Genomic DNA, 16,501 nt, shown 5'->3' on the forward strand with positions numbered 1-16,501 from the left:
CATATGCTGATTAGATTGAATTTAAATAAAAAATTTAAGAAAGATCTTTCTTCGTTGAGAGGGAGTAGATTCCGGGCGCAGGAGGGGTCGGAGCGGGCCTACCTGGGAAGACGCTTGAAAAACAAAGTCCCAGGAGGAGGGGGGCCTCCCGGTCCGCGCCGCGCCCTGCGCCCCACCCGCGGCCCCGCAGGGGCCCCGCGCCCTTCCCCCTCCGAGGCTTTAGGTCCAATCGTCTAGTCCGGGGGACCCGGGCTCACATGGGGGGGGGGAACTCCGAGCCTCCCGGGAGCCTGGGGGCGGGGGCGGGGGCGGGGGCGCCACGTGGGTGCGCGGCCCGCAGCGGCCCGAGGTCCCGCCTGCCCGGAGCCCCGGTGCCCGCCGCCTCCCCGCTTCCTCCCGCCGCGGGGCGCCCGCTCTCCTGTCGGGGTCGGCCCGGCTCGCAGGTGCTGCGGCTTCTGCGCGGACCCGGGCGGGGGGAGCGGGACCCGGGGTGGGGGGCCGGGGGACCCGGGGGGGGAGCGGGCGCCGGGGGGGCCTGGGGTACCGGGGGGGGCTGCGGGGTCCGGGGGTGAGCGGGAGCCGGGGGGGGGGGTCTGCGGGAGCCGGGGGGGCTGCGGGAGCGGGAGCGGGAGCGGGGGTGGGCTGCGGGGACCCGGGGCACCCCGGAGGGCGCGGTGCCACGTGAGCAAACACCGCTCCCGGGGCGGGCCTCGCGGCAGGTGTGCGAGTCCAGGTCGGCGCGCCCATCCGAGCCGGCAGGAGTTCGCGGGCTGGGGCCGGGCCGGGGCCGGGGCCGGGCCGGGGCCGGGCTCCCCGACCTGGGGCGAGCGCCGCCCGCCGAGGGCTCGGCCCCCCCGCGCTGATTGGAGCGCGGCCCGCGAGGCCGGCGGGCAGGCGGGCAGGCGGGGGGAGGGGGCGCGGCGGGGACCCGGCGGGGGGAGCGGCGCGCGCCCCCCGCCCTCCCCCGCGGCCCCTCCGGCTCCTCCTCCCCGCAGCGCCCCCCGCTCCCGCCCTGCCCCTCCGTCGCGGTCCCCTCCCCCGCCCCGGCCCCGCCCCCGGCCCCGGCCCCGCCCCCCGGCTCCCTCCCCGCGCTCCCGGGCCGGGGCTGCGCGCTGGCGGGGCTCCGCATTGCACACTCTGGGGGCGCCGCAGTGTTCGTGGGATGGGGCGGCGGGTCGGCGCCGGCGGCCGGACTCCGCGCGCAGCCCGGGTGAGTAGAGGCGGGCTCGGGGCCGGCGGCGCCCGGCGGTGCGCGTCGTGGGCCGGCGGGGGGCGCCCGCCGCGGAGCCGCCCGCTGCCCCGAGCCCGCGCCGCCCTCCGGGGCCGGCATCCCGCCCGCGGCTCGGGTCCCGCGCGGCCGGGGCGGGTCTGGGGGGCGTGTGCGCGGGGCGGGGGCGCGGGGCTGCCCAGCCCGGGGCTGCAGGAGGCGCCCCCGGAGTCGCCCGCCGCTCCCCGGGCCGAGCGGACGCGGCGCAGGAACTCCGGGCGGAGGGGCGGGGGGCGGGGGCGGCGCCCCACGTGTTGCTGCGGGGCCGGGGCCGTGGGGCGCTCAGGCCGGGCCGCCTGGACCTCCGACCCCGCCGCCCCCGCCCCCGCCCCCGCCCGCAGCCCGCTCCGCACCGGGCCGCGCACAACTCGCTGTGTCTGGGGCCGGCCCGGGGCCCCCGCCCTGCTGTCCCGCTCCCTGGCCGGTCCCGAGAGCCCTGCGAGGACCCCGCCACCCTCCTGTCCCGGTCCCTGAACCCTCCCGGGGTCCCTGAGCCCTCCCTGGGGGGCGCCGCCGCCCTCCTGTCCCGGTCCCTGAGCCCTCCCCGGGGGACCTGCGAGGACCCCACCACCCTTCGTGGCCCTGGCCCTGGCCCTTCCCGGGGGTCCTGGCCCTGGCTCTTCCCCGGGGGTCCTGTCCCTGGCCCTTCCCCGGGGGACCTGTCCCTGGCCCTTCCCCGGGGTACCTGTCCCTGAGCCCTTCCCCGGGGGACCTGTCCCTGGCCCTTCCCCGGGGGACCTGTCCCTGAGCCCTTCCCCGGGGGACCTGTCCCTGAGCCCTTCCCCAGGGGACCTGTCCACCTGTCCCTGGCCCTTCCCCGGGGGACCTGTCCCTGAGCCCTTCCCCGGGGGACCTGTCCCTGAGCCCTTCCCCGGGGGTCCTGGCCCTGGCCCTTCCCCGGGGGACCTGTCCCTGAGCCCTTCCCCGGGGGACCTGTCCCTGGCCCTTCCCCGGGGGTCCTGTCCCTGAGCCCTTCCCCGGGGGTCTTGGCCCTGGCCCTGGCCCTTCCCCGGGGGTCCTGTCCCTGAGCCCTTCCCCGGGGGTCCTGGCCCTGGCCCTTCCCCGGGGGTCCTGTCCCTGAGCCCTTCCCCGGGGGTCCTGGCCCTGGCCCTTCCCCGGGGGTCCTGTCCCTGAGCCCTTCCCCGGGGGACCTGGCCCTGGCCCTTCCCCGGGGGACCTGGCCCTGGCCCTTCCCCGGGGTCCTGTCCCTGAGCCCTTCCCCAGGGGACCTGTCCCTGGCCCTTCCCCGGGGGACCTGTCCCTGAGCCCTTCCCCGGAGGACCTGTCCCTGGCCCTTCCCTGGGGGACCTGTCCCTGGCCCTTCCCCGGGGGACCTGTCCACCTGTCCCTGGCCCTTCCCCGGGAGGCCTGCGAGGGCTCCCTTCCGGGCCGAGGGCGTCGAGGTGGCCCAGACCTCGGGTGGCGATTTGCTGGGGGCAAGCACCGACCTCCTGGAGCATATGACAGCAGGAATGCTCGGCCTCTCCCTCTGGTAACCTACCCCAAAGAGTGACCTCCAAAATTCAATTTTCTTTGTGCGAGACCAGGGAGTTTCGATTCTCCAGGGAGCAGCTTATTTCTTGTTAAATTGAACTACGGTGACATACACTGCGCTCTGGCCAGCCAGTGCAGATGCCGTGATATCATTAGAGCAATTCCCTTAAAGCCATTATATTTTCTTTCGAGTGAGAGGACTCAGGATAGCTGCTTAAAATTTTGGGTCTGCACCTTATTTCTCTGGGAGACATGAACGGTTCCTGTATATGTGCTCACGTGTACCAAGTTTGCAAAAGATATTTGTGCGCCCGTCCATGAAATGGCTTAATGCACATTTACGTTAAACCCATTTAAATGTAAAACATCTATCCATTTTCAATTTTAGTTTCCACCTTGACCAAAGGCACCGGACTGAAACAGGACTTAAAAGAGGCTTCCTTGTTTAAACAGAGGTTTTACAGAACCCAGGTCCTCAGAGCGCACAGTAAGCTTTCTGAGCCTGTAGGTACACAAAGGTGGCTAAAAACTGCGAGTTGGTTCTTTGGGTTAAGAATATGGGAAATGCTTCCAGACCAAAAAAGGTAGATAGGATTTGTGGGTCCGTATTTTGAGGCTGTGGGCAGTCTTTTTAAGATGAATGTTTATATTATAGAATGCGTAATTGGGGCCGAACACAGGCAACTAATGCCAAGTAGAAAACCATGCCATGTGTTGTGTCATGCTGTACATGGCACATCAAGATCTGCCATTAAAGTGCCTGTGAGGAAGTCACATGTTTGTCACCCCATTTTACAGGTAGGATAGCCGAGGATCTTAGAGATTATGATTTTTCCAAGGTGAATAGTAGAGTTCAAGTCAAGTTTTTTTCTATTTTCTTACTTCCTTTGCTCCCTTCCTCCCTCCTGCCCTTCCTTCCTTCGTGTGGGCTACATTTTCAGTGTTTTCCTACTCCTAATTTCTGCACCTCTTTTTTACTATTCAGCCCGTGGCTTCAGGACCATTACGTACCATTCCCAAAAAGATTTGGTCTCTGCTAAGTATCATTTAACTCCCCCGAAGATGTAGGCTGATAAGGATTTAGGGAGAAAGCCCATAGTGTTTTTAAGGAACCAGTCTTTTCGAAAGGGGTATATTATTTTTATCAATGAGTTGTTAAATATACAAGTAATCAAAGCCCTGAAGAATGATGTCCCAGTGGTAGTGTTCCAGGAAAATCAAGGAGCCACTAGTGACAGAAATGTTTGTAACAGGAACAGAAATACATAAGTCTCTGGCTTTCTAAGCAGAAGCTCCTCATAACCTCTGTAGACAATTGCAAGGAAGACTTAATAAATGATTATTTCATTAGTGCCATTCTTATGTTAAAAAGAGTTGACAAAACAGATTACTTAAATAAACCCGGAAACCACTCAGGAAAAAAAAAAAAACATCATTTATCAAAAAGTCCTGAAATCCTCATTAACTAGTGTGCAGATGCAACAGAAGATATTGATTAGGGAGGAATCTTGTTTTTTTTTTTTTTTTTTTTTTTTTTTTTTAGGAATCTTGTTTTACTTGCATAGTTAGCAATAGGGAGCACACACATATCTATCCGCCTATCTGATTATTTATTAAAAGCCTGTCATTTACAAATCTTTTCTTGGAAAATTATTGCTCACAATATTTATCTGTGGCATTGCATAGTATTTGTTAAGATGAATAGAATTGATTTTGTCTGAATGTAGGTAGGCAGTGAGTTTACGAGTAGTAAGTCCTAGTTAAGTACGTGGGCTTTGGAAGCAAGTCTTGGCTTCACATACAAACTGTGGGACCCCAGAAATTAATTGAACCTCTCTGTGCCTCAGAGAGGCACATGAGAAGATACGTAGGTTTTCTTATGTGTAAAACATGAATAGTAATGACACCTACCTCATGCAGTTTTTCAGTTTCTCCGTATGGCAGTCTCAGTGAGCACCTACCGAGTGCCAGCACTGCTAGAGGTGCTAGGGATACGTGCGCAAACTCTTTGCCAGGGGTGTTTGCAGTCTAGTGCCTGAGAATTAATGACATGATGATGCATATCCAGTGCTTAGCGTGGAACGTGACACCCAGTAAATGCCCCATGCTAGTTAGCCCTTGGTATCATCTGTTCATTCTGGAAACGTTCACTGAGTGCCTCACAGATGCACTGCAGATTGGAGCACGTAATGATGAATATATATATTTCACTTCAATTCAATTTGATGTTATAATGGGAGAGAGGACTCCAAAGAAAGACATCAAGTACATAATCAGTTCTCTAAAAGACAATTCAGTGCAGACATGTAAGAGGAAAAGAATGGAAATAAATACTTAAAAATTAAATTATCCATAAGAAAGTGGGGAGTGTATGAATTTCTTTATAGGAACTTATGATAAAAAAAAAAGGTCTTGTATTCAAGCTATTTGAAACACCGATTACATAGGAAAAAATAAAGAATTCTTACTTAGATATATGTAATGCAAAAGAAATTTTTGACAGGTCAGATAACTGAATCGAGCTCTCAAAGGGTGACATCTCAGGACACAAAAATGAGAGAGCCAAAAATGAATTTGAAAAGATCCTTGCCGCGAATTCCTAAAACAATAGTGAAAGACTCCTAAATACTGTGAAATGAGAATTGTAGAAGCTCGTGGCTTACATTATACCAAGCATATACTCAGAGAAAAAAAAAAAAAAAAAGAATAGGGTGTAAATGAATTCTTGGCTCCACCTTTTGCTGAGTAATATTCTTACACCCAGGCTTTCTGGAGCAATAATCACATTGGAGGAAATAGAGCAAATGGTAAGTGCCCAGGATATTCCAGACCTAATCCACAGATTAGATGCAGATAAAGACCAGGTGCAGATGCCCTAAGTGCAGATGCACTATGACCAGGTGGCCATTGCCCAAGTGTGTTGAAGAAACTTAGTGTGTAAGTGACAGCTCTCTGGAGCATTGGTTGGTGTCCTTAGGGTTCCTCTCAGGAGGAGGGTTTAAGGGAGGACCCTGGAGCCATCAGACCAGATCCGTGTCTCCATGGACAAGTGGGAGATGGGTGTTCAAAGTCAACACAGATGACAGCAAGTGCAACATATTTTGTAGAATGAGGCAAGAATGGATTGGAGTTAAAGGAGGAAATATGTTTGTGGCTACGGCGTTGCAGAAAACGTGATATTTTTAAACTTTCAAAAAGCCTAGCCAGATTTCAAATCTCAGTTCCCTCCCTATTCATGACCTTTTTGTTTGGCCAAGAAGCAAGAAACAAAGATTAAAAGTAAACAGACATTTCTCTGAGTGGACAAATAGGCTCTTCCAGGAAGTAGTTTGGGGATGGTTTTATTTAAACTTTTATAAATGTTCACAGATGGCATGCAGTTCTTATGAGTAAGTAAAAATCAAGCTGATAAAGTTGAACCATAGGAATAACTTAAAAGACAACCTAAATGGGAAGAAAAATAATAGAAGATTAAAGGCAAAATGGAAGATTGAGGATAAGTGTACTTGGGAAAAGCAGTCCCAAGCACATTTCTAGGAGATGGTTCTAAATTCTATTCCCATCAGCAGTCAACAGAGCAGGATAACATGCTCTTAACCCTCTAAAGAAAAGTGTGTCCGCCAAGTTAAAGTCAATATTAAGAGGAGAGTAGGATATAAGACTGTGTAACTGTGATACCATGTTTTGAAAATGTGTTGTTGAGTAAGTTCATATAAATCCTCTCTACTTACCTGTTCATCCATCTCGGTAGAAAGCAATGCATCACCATGTTAACAGTGACTATCTCTGGGTGGTATGGGATTGCTAATGTTTTTTCTTTTTTTAAAGATTTATTTATTTATTCCTGAGAGATAGGGGTAGAGACACAGGCAGAGGGAGAAGCAGGCCCCCCCAGGGAGCCCAATGAGTTACTAGATCTCAGATTCTGGGATCACGCCCTGAGCCAAAGGCAGACGCTCAACCGCTGAGCCCCCCAGGTGTCCCAAGATTGCTAAAAAACTCTTCTTTTACTCTTTTACTTCATTGTTTTCTAAATTCCCTACAATGAACATGTATTGCTCTTATAAGAAAAAGTGTTATGAATATAGGATGTAGCGTTATAACCTCAGATTTCATGCTGTCGTACTAAGAAAGGGTGCTTTGATGATCGTATCTAGGTCTTCTAGAAATCTGTAGTTGCACATTTTGCCCTGCACTCTCTGTATATAAAAGGTTGCATGTGTAAATGCTCTCCTTAGATTTGCTTTCAGGAAAAAGTGTGGCTGAAGATGAACACTTGTGCTCTCCTTTATGTAGTAAGAACTGGGAACTTGAGATTCATTCCATTTTTACCATAGCTATCCGGATGGATATACAGGGCCAAGGGATTGGAAGCATTGCTGGCTATTTTGTGGACTGTACACCCTCTGAGGGCAGAGACCAAGTCTGTTTCTTTCCCTTCGGGCTTCACAGTGCTTGCCTTGATGTCGTCGGTTCATGGCAGTCTCCCAGTAAATACTGGTGAATGTTTTTAATTGAATAAAATAGATGAAAGCCCCAATAAACTTGCAGAAATTTTATTTATTATTTTTTAAAGATTTTATTTATTTATTCATGAGAGACCCCGAGGGGGGGGGGAGAGAGAGAGAGAGAGAGAGAGAGAGAGAGGCAGAGGGAGAAGCACAGAAAATTTCCCCCACAGAAATTTTATTTATTTATTTATTTATTTTTTTTCCCCACAGAAATTTTAAATGAGAGATCCCAAGGCCCATTTTATCCTTTGAGGTCATATGATTCATTCAAGCCTTAATTTAATTGTGATCGCTAAGGCATCCTGACATTCCTTGTACTATACAACTAATTCCTGGGCCACAAAAATGGCCTGAGTTGACTATCTAGGAGCCTTTGGCTTATTCTCAACTTTTGATCTGGATCCTATCACTTGATTCCATCTCTTATTTCATTTTTTCCCTATGTTTTGGGGGTTTTGTTTCTTTCATTGGCTTGGATATTACCTTTCTCTGAGGCCTGAACTTGGGATCACCACCTTCCTTCCTGGATTTGGACGTCCCCCCGCCCCCACCATGGGTATGATCCCAGTGACCTCTGCCCCTTCCCGTTAAGCTAGAATCTTTGCAAGAGAGAAATGTATACCATGAACTATTAAATATTCACAATTGAGTACAACACTAGATCCCTAGAGGAAACCCGGGAATCAATGTATGTTCTTCACTAACATCTTTCACAGCAGTAAGTTACTGGGGTCAAAATAATAATATATCTGGTTTGTCAGAATCTTAGTGGAAGAACAAGGAAGTTTATCTTGTTATTATATATCAAATCTGATATATATGTTACTGCATGCAACCCTTTTTTAAAAAAATACTTTTAAAAATTGATTGATTGATGGATTGACAATGTTTCGGGGATGGGGATGGGCAGGGAGAGAAACTCAAACACAGTCTCCGTCTCAGGGCCCTGACCGTGACCTGAGCTGAAACCAAGTGTGGAACACTTACCCGACTGAGCCACCCAGGTGCCCCACTGCATGCAACTGCATGCAACTCTTACTGTCATTCCTCCAGAAGGATAGACATGAAGGGACAGGATAAGAACACTCAAATGATCAGGTCAGTGTGCAGGATGGTGAATGAGCACTCGGGGAAGGTGGCTAGTATCTGATGACAGATAGAAAGAAAAGAACTCTGCCCAGAAGGATAAAAGGCTCAAGGGATGGGACCCTTGTCATACATAATAAAGATTCCTGTCATACCTACTAGAGCTCCTTCGGTTCCACTAATCTGACTGCAGGACTACTGCTGGTCACCCATGGCAGCATGTAACCAGAAGACCGTAGGACGGGAACCACAGCTTGCCATCAGGCATTCCTTTGTGGGAATCCTTGCATCTGTTCATGGAGCACAGCTCAGGTGTGAGGAGATGAGACCCCCCATTGGACAGATGTGGGAACCATCTTGGCCTAGAGGCCTGTGCTCCTGGGAGCCGATGTCTTATAACAGCTGCCTAGACAAAGCTTTTGGGATTCCAGATGGGATGTGCCCAGTTGCCAGAATCATGGCAGTGAGAGACACCCCAAGTATGATGTCCCTCTGATCAGGTGATTTCGCTCAGTCTACCAACCAGGGGTCATAGTTACCATAACTCGTAACCTTGTGAACTTTTCTACCCTTATCGTGTTGCTGCAAAAGAAGAGCTAGATGGACACTGCACGTCAGATTCTCATGCACTGTTGAACACATAGAGTGAGTTTGCCAAGATTATTTTTCACGAAAGTGGAAAACTAGGACTAGAAAACATCTGTTGGCATTGGGCAGAAAGTAATAAGCCCAAAGGCTGTGTAATAACCTTGTCCACGCCCTGCCCTCCCACCTGGTCAGCCTCATTCTCCCTCTTGCCAAGATGGCATGCAGGCTAAAATTAAAAATAGGTCCAAGAAACATGTAGGTGTGTCCGTGAGTTATTACCACATAATAGGCTCTTAGGGGAGAGAGAAGTACTAGGCGCAGAATCTTCATTTCTTTGGTAGACCTTTCAGAAGCCACAGGTGTAAGAGTTCTTAAACCCAGGATCGTCCTACAGTCTGTGCCATGGAAAAGAAAATCAAGATTGTTACCTGAGGGGCACCTGGGTGGCCCAGTGGTTGAGCATCTTGCTTTGGCTCAGGGCATGACCCCGGGTCCTGGATCGAGTCCCACATCGGGCTCCCCGCATGGAGCCTGCTTCTCCCTCTGCCTGGGTCTCTACCTCTCTTTCAGTGTCTCTCATGAATAAATAAATAAAGTCTTTAAAAAAAGAGAGAGATTGTTACATGAATTATCAAAACAAGTATCTTTAAGCATTCTAAATGAGTAACAATTTAGGTATTGTGTTAGAGCAGCAGGATTTTGGGTGGCCATTTTCAAAAATATATTTCTTAATGTTTTATGCGTAGAAAGCAGGAGAAATGAAGTTTGCACTATGCTCGTGTCATTTTTCTCCTTTTCAGTACAGAATTGTGTCAGTTAGCCAATGTACACATTATTCAAATTTCCATCGAGACACCTAGAAATACTAGTTCCTGATGCCATTAAAGCAATTTAGATAATGTATACACTTCCTTGCACTTAGAATATTAGCATTTATTACCCTCTACTTTTTTGTTTGCGCGGCTTTTCATCAACAGCGCTCTGCGTCCTTGCGCAGGATGATGTTTATTTTCCATTGGCAGAGAAGTGGAGCCCAATAGAGGTTAGAGGCCTGGGCTCTCCTGGGTTGTAATTCTGTCCCACTAGTTGCATGACCTTGGGCAAGATGTTTAGTTTCCTCCAGTTCAACTGGTTGCCATTAACTAGCTGGGTGACCTTTAGCAAGTTAGTCACCCACTGTGTGGACTCCATTTGCTTCACCTATAAAATCAAGGGGCTGTGCCAGCTAGACTTTAGATTCCTAGATGAGTAGGAACCAATGTACTTTTTTTTTTGCCACTAAAAACTGTCCATCAATGCTGACTTAATGAGGTAGTTTTTAGCAACTGAAAGTGTGGTATGATGGTGGTATTTAGACCAAGCTAAGTCAGACAGAGTTCTTGGCTTCGAAGAGCCTGAGATCTATAGTAAATAATGTAAAAGATCTAGCACATCTCCCTGGAATTTGTTCTTTCCTTGCTCTGTAGATCTTCACTGTTCTTTGACTTGATTATTCATGTGGAACACATTGAATTCCTTATCTGGAAGAGGAGAAAAGCCCACTTTCAAGTGTCCTAAAAATATTACCACTTAAAAATACTGACTTTAGTACAAGTAATATTCTGCACCTCTGTTGTATGTTTCCAGAGAAGATCAAAGGGCTGGTATTAGAAGTACATGGTTCTTCTTTTATGTCCATAACTTCATAGAAGAGTTTTCTTTTATGAAATTCTTTTAATTCATATTCCCAGTCACCCAGCTGAGTGAGTTTTGCAGCAGTTCCGACTCTTGGTCAGACATATCCTTGGTCAGGGATGTACTCACATCCATTATTTCCCAGTTGACAGTCCTTTTCATCCTTCAAGGCCTGGTTCAAGTGCAACCTCCCCAAGGAAGCCTTGTCCCCCGATTGTCCTCTCATCAGTAAAGATTATACTCTTCTACTTACGCTTGTATTTCATATTGACGTGTTTCTCACATTCAGCTTATTGTTTTCATAATGCCTTTCTCTTGGGTGCTAGCATGAGCATACTGTCTTACACAGAGTACTCCCTCAACAAATATGTTGACTAGAATTCGTACTTTCATCGAGAAAAAGCTGTGAAGGCCAGGCTGGGGGCATCGCAAGAGGTTGGTTTAGATGGAAGGGGTGGGTTGGTTCGCTTACCTTTACTCGGCTCTGCTTCTCTGCCGATGCAAAATGTAGTCTCTGGATGTCCATGAAGAACAGGTACCACAAGTCGTGACTGTTCTCTTCAAAGACACTTTCTCTGCTTTTGTTTCCTAGAAATACCTTCTAGGTATTGAGGTTTATGTAGAACAGACTCTAAGCCATTAGTCCCCATGACCTAGGACTTGGGAAAGATAAGTATGCCATCTTCACAGGTGGAAATAAAACACCGTCTGCATCATACTTTCATACTAAGCTGTACTATGCTTTTTAAAGTACATAGAACATTTCTGTTAAACAAAAACAACAGAAATGTTGGAGAAGGAAAATAATCAGATTCCGTCCTATCACCCAGATTTATTATTCATATGTAATTTCTTACTACCTCAATAGTATTCTTTGTCTCTAGGTGACATGGTGGCTGCCTAACTATGTAGATAGCGTATGTTCAGCGTGTTTGGTCCTTATTCTAGTAGAATAAAATAGAGGACAGTATATCAAACTTGCTATTTATAGATAAAGATGTATAAAATCTTTCTATGCTATTGAAAAACTCTTTCATGAATCATCTCCCGTATGACCCCCTTCTTATAGAAGAAAGTAACATGCATAGTTAGGGCTGGCGCTTCTTTATTTTTAGGATGTTTATTTATTTATTCATGAGAGACCTAGAGAGAGGCAGAGACACAGGCAGAGGGAGAAGCAGGCTCCCTGCAGGGAGCCCGATACAGGACCCGATCCCAAGACCCTGGGGTCACACCCTGGGCACAAGGCAGATGCTCAACTGCTGAGCCACCCAGCGTCCCAGGGCTGGCACTTTTAAAACAAACCTAGACGAGGCAAGATTTAATCTCTAATAGCCCATGCTCTTCTTCCTGTCCCATTGTCATAGACTGGAATCACAGCCAGCTGATTAAAATGTTGTTTTGAGGAGCACCAGGTGAGATGTGGCAGGATCAACCTTTACTCCACCCAGTTCTGAGAAACAGTTCTGGGTTCATCTTCCACCGTTGCCAGCGTTGTACTTTGGTAGAGCCGAGCCAGGCAAGTGAAGATCAACAGGATGCCAAAGACATTTTTCCCACCAAGGCTATTTAGAGGCTCAGCTTCCTAAATGAAGGACAATGCATGGATAGCATGTCATGGGCTAACATTTTTTAAAAAGGCACGTTTTGTAACGGGACCTTCTTCTCAGCTTGGAGCTCTCTGGGCAAGACCTCTGCCGGAAGGGGTAATTGCCAGCCAGGCGGGGCAAATTCAGGAAGTGCAGAGTGCTCTAGAGCGCCCAGAGACGTCTAGGCTGGGGGTGGACTCCTCCCCTGCAGCCTCTGGGTGCTTCTGACACTGCATGAGGGTTTCTGATCTCTCCGGGGGGAGAAGCATTGTGCTCAATAAGGTTGACCATGGAAGATGGAAAGGAAAAGAGTGAAGGAGAGAAAGCTAGAGGACTGGAATCACCTAGTTTATGATCAGTCTGAGGAAACATTCCATCTGCCTTTGGCTCAGGTCCCAATCCCAGGGTCCTGGGGTCGGGGCCCCACAAGTTGGGCTCCCTGTTCAGCGGGGAGCCTGCTTCTCCCTCTCCTCCCTGCTTGTGCTCCCCTCTCTCTCGCTATCTCTGTCTCTCAAATACATGAACAAAATCTTAAAAAAAAAAAAATTATCTGCCTGGTCCTGCCATAGCCTCCCTGAAAGCCACTCCCTGGTAAGTCATTGTTAAGAGGTTCCCTGGGGGTGAGGGGTGGGGGGTGGGGGTGGGAAGGACGCACTCACTAATGAATGCCTCTGAGCGCTGTCTGGTCAGGTAGGCAGGTAGAGCGGAGGGACTCCAGGAGTCTGAGGGGAGTGACACAGAGACCAGGAGAGGCAACCCTTTTGCAGCGAGGTGTGGGTGGAAAGGAAAGATGCTGGGCTTTCTGGTTCTTTCCTACCTTTATCTAAACTCTAGTCATGCTATTCTGAACTATCAACCACGAGCTAATTCCCAGATCTTGGCCAAACGAGTTAACTCTGAATGTCAGTTTCCTCATCTGTAAGATGATTATACAAGATCAGCACTTCTAGAACAGGATTGGCAAGAAGAGACACCAGTTCTGTGGAATGTTGAAGGCAGAAAGGTGTGTGATGGTCCAATATGTTTGGGAAACAATGGGTTGCATAATAATATCTATTTTTTTTTTAAGTTGCAAGGCTTCAGAACCTTTAGTAAGTGGATATCATCCCAAAGTCTGAAAGGAAGTAGAGTACTCAGTGAACCCCAAACCTGTTCAACAATAGCCCCCCTTTGGAAGGCGCATCTTAAGGACCAGTGTTTGGTACAACACAAAATATTGGGTTAGCTGGTGTCTTGAGTTTCTTCTGGGTTTTAAATTATGTGAATTTACAGTTAGATAGTTTGTCTTTGTTTCTTTTCTAGCAAGCCCCTGGCCTCTTTATCTAGAAGAGTTTGTGTGTTGTGTATAAACCTTTTGATCAAAAATGTACTGTTAGAAAATCCCTGCATCTGCTTTAAGAGAAGAGGATGTTGAGATAGTACAGACCTGCAAGGTATGCATTTTTCCCCTTTAGTTTTATATTTTAAACTACAGAGAGTCACAGGCAGTCAAAACACAAATAATGACTTTCCCAAACACACCCATATCCACACCCACAAACCCCTAACAAAAATATCGAAACATTTATGCTAATAGCGGGAATAATATTTCAGAAAAGAAGAATTTGCAGAAGACTCAGATTTTATTCTGACAGAGGCATTTCTGAGCAAAGCAGTGCAATTAATCATAGAGCTGTAACATCAAGTTGAAAAGACAAAATCCTGAATATATACAAAATGTGCGTTGCTCTTCCCTTCATCTTCAGGATTACAGAAGATGTTTATCTCCCCTTGCCCCACCGATACCAGTCTTATATATATATAGACTTATATATATCTTATATATATATAAGACTTATATATATCTTATATATATATAAGATACCAGTCTTATATATATATATATATATATATATATATATATATATTTTTTTTTTTTTTTTTTTTTTAATTTGGCTCCTGTCAGATTCACCCTTTCCCTGGTGAGGACCTGGTAAAACCTGCAGTGCTCTAAAGTGGGGAGCGGAGGCCCTTACAGATGTCCAAGGGATAGCATAGGTAGGATTTCACCTTGCGGAGGTAGGGGGTAGAGGAATACGGGATAGCCATCTGTAATCTTTTGGGTTAGAAGGAAGGCTAAGGATTCACACTGGCTGTTTTTCATATTGTAATCATTGGACTTTGCGAATTCTCTAAAGGTAGACTAATCTGCATCTCTGTAGGTCAGCCTCCACATAATTTACAGCCGACAATTTATAGTGGCCTAGGAGTTAGGTTTTCTTCATAAGTTAAAAAAGAATAATTAGGCAATGTTAGGATAATAAAAGCCAAAATCTGATACCAATTTCACTTTACAATTAAATTAAATTTACATGTTCTGCTGTTAATAAGTTTTAGTTATCTGTTCTCCGCCATTCTAAATTTTTAAGACTCTTTGTCAAATGTTTTGTTATTTGAACTCAAGCTTATCTCTAATGAATCGTCAATATTCCCATTTACTTATTCTTGTCTTATTAAAAAACCTGGCATAAGCTGTATACATTTAATTCCATTTTTAAACTCTGAATTGAATTTTGAAATTTCGTGGACAATTGATGCGTATTTCTTTTTCCAAGTGATAAAAGACATATTGTAATAATAATTTAATTCAGGGCCTCATGGTTCCTCACCTTGAGCTGTCTTGGCAAAGATTCCAAATCATGCTGTGCTCCTGGTTTTGAATTCGGCTCTCATTTTTTAGAGGCCACCTTTCTTGTTCCTTTAAACATTACGCACGGTGCCTTAGTTCATCACTCATCGAAAGCCTTGGCACAATGTAGATAGATAGTCACTAGATATTTGATGAGCAGAGCCTCCCTACTCAGTGTTTGCCGTAAAAATGAACAGATGAGTTCACAAACAGTGCTCCCTGTTATTGTCTCCACTGTCATGCCAGTCTTGTCATCCTTACCTGACACACAACACTATTTTTCTTGACAATTAAAAATCAATTTTTGTAGCCCACAAATAGGATGCTGATTAGTGTTTGGTATTTTCTGTTTTTTTTTTTTTTAATACACAAATAAAAGAATTCTACTTGAAGTTTTTGTACAAAGCAGAAGAGATGTATCCGTGCAGTTGGCTCTGTCCTGCACTAGCTCAGTGAACTTTGGGAGAGATGTGGGTCTTTTCTCTATGGGCCCGAACTAAGCGCAGTAAAAAAAAAACTAGGTAGGGTTGGTTTGGGCCTGTTATGCATTCCCCTTTTGGGGCACTCAATCATTTTATAGATGGAGGATTTCCATAAAGCTTTCTGCAAAATATTCAGATTATCTTATGTGGAAAAAAAAATGTAGTGTGTCGTTGGTCTGTAGTTGTTGATGTGTTATAGGCAACACTCTGGATGTGTAGAAAGATTGAACCATTTCTGAGACTTACTGACTAGTAAGTCTCCTTGTTAAATACTGGTTGTTTGGGAGATGACAGGGTGCACACCCTTTTCCTTGTAGACAGGGGAGGGGAAAAGCTCTTCCTTTCTCTGTTGCATTGACCCACTTTTGTAATTCCCCTAACAGTTTGTCTAGGTCATCACCATTCTCATCGCTTGGCAAAGTGTTGTTGACTTATTAAAAGCACCTGTCCATTTTAATAACCAATCTAATGGCAAAAAAAAAAAAAAAAAAAAAAAAACCCAACCCAAATGACTTATTTTGGGCTTGGCAATGAAATTTTATTTGCTGTAATTTACCCAATAAATGACAGCATTGAGGTTTCCCTCTTACCATCTTTTTTGGACAGGTAGTTCTATTTTTTTTTTTTTTTTGGCAGCATTTAAGAAGCTGTCTCCTATTGGTGATTTTGAGAGTTGTTCATACTTGAATAGAGATTATGGGCTTAAGTTTAAATAGCTTTGAAATCTTTTAAAAATTGTTACGTCTTTTAATACCGCATCACCACTGTCTCCCTCGAGCACGTCCAAGGATTTGAATGACCTAATATTTTCCATTTGCCAAGGTAAACATAGCAATAATCAGGCAACAAGTACTTTTTTTCTGGGCCTTATCCAGGGATGTAGAAAGAAATGGAGAGACATGGTAACTGTCCTTGTGGGACTTGTAGTTGGCTTCTCTCCGTCTTTCTCTTTAAATATTTGAGGATCAACTTGTGTCAGTCACAGTTCGAGGTGGAAACACAATGAAACAGGAAAAGATCTCTGGGGATGAAGCAGTGACTAAGGCTCGCATAAATCCCTGGCCCCTTGGAGCTTACATTCTACAAGGGCGAAGGCAGAAAATAAGGAAAGATATAAGAAAACATGCAGCATGTTACATGGT

General features: G+C 47.2%; 1 protein-coding gene across 2 annotated transcripts in view; it reads left to right on the forward strand.

Moving 5' to 3' along the window:
* The first annotated feature begins 345 nt into the window (after positions 1 to 345).
* LYPD6 (LY6/PLAUR domain containing 6) overlaps positions 346 to 16,501 on the forward strand; it is a 122,099-nt gene continuing 105,943 nt past the window's right edge. The window contains exon 1 of one of the 2 annotated variants that reach the window (XM_072789165.1): positions 346 to 443. The gene's annotated coding sequence lies outside the window, so the exon portion shown is untranslated. Of the gene's footprint in view, positions 444 to 1,084; positions 1,211 to 16,501 lie in introns of those variants that run through there. The other variant, XM_072789162.1, reaches the window with a different exon arrangement.

Source organism: Canis lupus, chromosome 20 (assembly GCF_048164855.1).
Source record: "Canis lupus baileyi chromosome 20, mCanLup2.hap1, whole genome shotgun sequence".
In the NCBI taxonomy this organism is placed as follows: Eukaryota; Metazoa; Chordata; class Mammalia; order Carnivora; family Canidae; genus Canis; species Canis lupus.